Source organism: Paroedura picta, chromosome 10, assembly GCF_049243985.1.
Source record: "Paroedura picta isolate Pp20150507F chromosome 10, Ppicta_v3.0, whole genome shotgun sequence".
Classification (NCBI taxonomy): Eukaryota; Metazoa; Chordata; class Lepidosauria; order Squamata; family Gekkonidae; genus Paroedura; species Paroedura picta.
This window is the reverse complement of record NC_135378.1, coordinates 14,324,837-14,329,360: the sequence shown is the minus strand read 5'-3', so window position 1 is coordinate 14,329,360 and position 4,524 is coordinate 14,324,837. Positions and strand designations below refer to the sequence as shown.

At 46.7% G+C, this 4,524-nt stretch overlaps 1 long non-coding RNA gene across 1 annotated transcript in view; it reads left to right on the top strand.

Moving 5' to 3' along the window:
- Positions 1 to 426: 426 nt before the first annotated feature.
- LOC143819046 (uncharacterized) overlaps positions 427 to 4,524 on the top strand; it is a 27,998-nt gene continuing 23,900 nt past the window's right edge. The window contains exon 1 of the long non-coding RNA XR_013224738.1: positions 427 to 481. This is a non-coding gene — a long non-coding RNA (uncharacterized LOC143819046). The remainder of the gene's footprint in view (positions 482 to 4,524) is intronic.

Here is a 4,524-nt window from a genome sequence, read left to right as displayed (position 1 = left end):
TTCTACACATATTTTGGTCCCTTTAGAGCGAGGGTCGTCAACCCCTAGGCTGCTGCCTGGTACCGGGCAGTGAAAGCCTCGGCACCGGGCAGCCGGTGGCCGCACCTGCCTCTTCCCCCCCCCCCACAGTGAGAAGCATTACAGTGAACTGCCACCGGGTGTTCCCCCCAACAAAAATCAGGAAAAAATTATTATTCTTAAGCTTAAAGGCTCATTATTCCAAAAGGGGTGGCATTAAAATCAGCACTATGCATCTATGATCAGATGTATAGGTATAGCAACAGAGAAGTTTCACTTTAAAAAATTGCTTGCATCATGGTCCGTTTAAAACAGGGAAAAAGATAATTGGCTGCCTGGCATGATTGACAGGCGTGGAGAGAGTCACGTGTATAACGCGTCCCTCTCCTCGGCCATTGGAAGCAGCCGTGCGGAGTGCCAGGAAGCACCAGAAAGCGGCAAAAGAAAGCAAGAGAGCAAGAAGGTGAGAAATGGCAGGGGGGGGGTGCAATTTTTTATAGCTTCACACAATTGGGCTGGCGTGACGCTATGTTTTTAGATGTGCGGAATGGCAATGGGAGTCACCATTTTCTACTTTCACTTTAAACGTTATCCAATTCATCTGCTAATTAGGCAGATTAAAGCTTTCAGATTTACTTATGACCTCCCAGCAGACACGTTGTCTTGGTTAAGGCACCTGGCCCATTCAGCTGAAGGATGGATTTACTAGACCCCTGCTACCGTTCTCTCTTTTCAAATTCTTACAGCACATCTAAATTAAATGAGTCAGGCTGCAGTCCAGATAGCTTTTGTCTGGACGGGGTTCCCACTCATGCCCCTGGGATGCCTGCTGGCTTGTAGGCTTTTGAGGATTCTTGGACAGCTCGTGGTCTGCTGAGCATGAATATCCCAAAATGCTTCTGGGAGTTGTAGTTCAGCATGTGTTATTTTAAACAAAGGCTGTAGTTCAAAGAAAAATGTACCCTTTGCCTTTTGCATGCTTGGCTTCTTTCACAGGCATTGATATATTACCAAAATCACCTAAATCCATAGGGAACTAATTATATATAGAGAACCAGAGGTAACCAAAACCCCATTGGAGAAAGTAGCCCCCCCACCCTCTCTCTTTGTGGTTTACTGGTTGAGTTTCTGGAATAGTAAATTTCATAGCCCCACATTATCGAAAACTCAAGACTTGATTTGTAAGGAGAAATATTTTTATACAGAGTTCTCACAGGGGCATTTTGACACACTGGCATTTGGGGGGATTTTTTCTTTTCTATAATTTTATCAGTAGCATTGCAATTCTAGGAGTTTAGGAGACTGGAATAGAGATTAATGTCCACCATTTTATTCCCAGTGGGGAAATTTCAGCATTGCTTGTGTTGTCTTGGTTAAGACACTGGGCAAACAGCAGGGATGTATTTGTGTGTTAAGGTTGCCAGGAAATTCCCAGAGATTTGAGGGAGGAGCTTGGGGAGTGGGGAGGATGAGAAGAGAGGGACCTCTCTCAACAGAAAGTCATACAGTCCCCCTCCCAAACAGCCATTTTCTCCAGGCGAACTGATCTCTGCTGTCTGGAGTTCAACTGTAACAGCAGGAGATCTCCAGGTACCATCTGGAGGTTGGCAACTCCAGTGGGCATGTAGGGGGATGTGTTTGTGTGGTTCCAGTCCAAAGTGGGAGACCCCAACGGCTATTTACAAACCAAAAGCACTCTTCCCCGACTCTCATCTAACTAGGGTTGCCAGCTCTTCATGGGTCCACTTTCGGGGTGGAGCCAGGAATGGGTGGGGTTTGGGGCTGGGAGGGACCTCAGTGGAGTATAATGCTGTGGAGTCTCTCCTCCAAAGCAGCCTCCAAAGCATCTGTCACCTGAAGATGAGCTGTAGAGGTCCCACGTGGGTACTGGCATCCCTACATCTAATTTGGCACTCTGATAGCTTGCACAGTTTACTAATTTGAGATATCTTGAAATTGCACTTCAGCATTAAGAACACATCTGTGGCAGTGAAACTCCCTTCCTGAAAATGACCAGACATACTTCTCCTCATGTTTTAGAAGAAAGTTGGTTTTTTACACCACTTTTCTCTACCTGAAGGAGTCTCAGAGTGGCTTACATTCACCTTCCCTTTCCTCTCCCCACAGCAGACACCCTGCGAGGGAGGGGAGGCTGAGAGAGCCCTGATATTACTGAAGAAGAAGAAGAGTTGGTTCTTATATGCCACTTTTCTCTACCTGAAGGAGTCTCAAAGCGGCTTACAGTCGTCTTCCCTTTCCTCTCCCCACAACAGACACCCTGTGAGGGAGGTTGGGCTGAGAGAGCTTCTGACAGGACTGCTCTGTGAGAACAGCACTATCACTATTATCAAGAAGTGAGAGAACATAAAGATCCTGTTTATGTGGCACTGGATTTCAATTTTGAATTATATGAGAAAAACATATTAATTTGTACTGGGAATCCTCAGTTGAGATTTAAATAGGAGGTTCAGAAATTCAGAAAGCCAGCTTGGTGTAGTGGTTAGGAGTGCAGACTTCTAATCTGGCATGCAGGGTTTGATTCTGCACTCCCCCACATGCAGCCAGCTGGGCGACCTTGGGCTCACCACAGCACTGTTAAACTGTTCTGACTGAGCAGGAATATCATGGCTCTCTCAGCCTCACCCACCTCAGAGGGTGTCTGTTGCGGGGAGAGGAACGGGAAGGCGACTGTAAGCCGCTTTGAGCCTCCTTCGGGTAGAGAAAAGCAGCATATAAGAACCAACTCTTCGGGCCATTTCGCACGGCTTCAAAGTAGCAGAATGGTTGCTATTTGGAAACGCTACTAATTTGCCATAACCCACGACATCGTAGACAATCTGCAACAATCCTGAAACCAATCAGCAAAAAGCGCTTCGTTGTGGCGCTTTCAGGGGAATCCAGAAAAGTGGATTCACCCTCCGGATAGCGATACACTCCTGCAACCAATCTGCAACAGTAGCGCTAAAGACCTGTGCGTTACCATTGTTGCTGGTTCTTCAAAGTCCCTCCCCCTGGCTCTCTCCTCCAAACTTCCGGCGAAGCGATCGCCATTTTTTTTTCTCCGAGCGAGCGGGGATAAACGCACCGGCGAGCCTCTTTCTGTTTAGAGGCTTCCCTGGCTTCAGTCCTTCACCTTTAGTCACTAAGCACAAACCACTTAAAAGCCCGTTTGCTGAAATAAAGTCCCTTTATTTTTTACACATAAATTCAGCCGAAAATCAGGCCCGTGAGGGGGGGGGGGATTTTTTTTTATCACTCGAGGCAGCGTGCAAACGATCATACAATCAAACGACAGCTCACATTAGGCAGCTGGATGGGTCTCTCCGTAGCAACGAATCTACCTAGATTCGTTGCTATGGGTCATTTTTTTTTTTAAAAAACCTTTCTTAAAGGGAAAGGGGCTGTTTGGGAGCATGCTAACGGCTGCCCATTGGCTGCTTGACGGCCAGGGGCGGGACGAGCTTGGCAATAGCGCTTCCTTTCTAGCGATTTCTGCCGAGACCGGAAGCCTGTGGGAAACGCTAAAAAACGCAACTGATTCCACTACAAAGGCAGGTATGCATAACGACGAATTCCACTATTTTAAATGGCGATTTTTCATTCCGCAAACAATTTGCAACAAAGATCCCTGTGCGAAAAGGCCCTTCTTCTTCTTCTTCTTCTAAATAGGAGGTTCAGAAATTTGTTTATTTGTATTTGTCTCAGGGTGTGAAAATTATATAATATGTTGTCTAAAGTGTTACTGGAAGTTTAACCCTGTTATTCTGGAAGACTGCAAGAATTATGTTAACTTGGAAATGTACTATGAATAAAGTTACTAATAAAGTGCAAAAAAGAAAAAAAGAAAAACGTTGTAACTCTGCCTCATAATGCAACATTGCAATAGAGTTGGTAGCATTGAATCAGCTCTCAATATAACCAGCTTGGCATTCCCAATACCATGAGTTAATTTTTAGTATTCAGGGATGTCAGACAGCCTCAAATGCATTGGAGAAGGAAGGACAAAGGAGGACACACTACCAAGCTTCTACATTGCCTGCTGGTTGCTGCCCAGATCCGCTTCAAGGTTTTGGTTTTAACCTTTAAGGCCCTACGTGGTCTGAGACCCGGATATCTGAGGGACCGCCTGTCGCCCTATGCCCCCCCCCCTTGCAGGGCCTTATGCTCTGTGGGCACTAATTTGTTGGGAAGCATACCTGGCCTCAACTAGGACCAGGACCTTTTTGGTCCTGGCCCCTACCTGGTTGAATGAGCTCCCGGAGGAGCTGCAGGCCCTGCAGGAGCTTCTGGCATTCCACAGGACCTGCAAAATGGAGCTCTTCAACCAGGTCTGTGGTTGAGGCCAGTGTGGCAAGGAAGATCTGTATGGCCCCCTCCCAGGATGGAGCAATGTGAATGGCGGCTTGCGGGTTCCATCTGCGCCCCTCTTCCCACCCCCCTCTATGAGATTATTATTGGGGGGATGATAGGATTTGAGTTAGTTTTTTCCACCTTATCTCCTTTTTT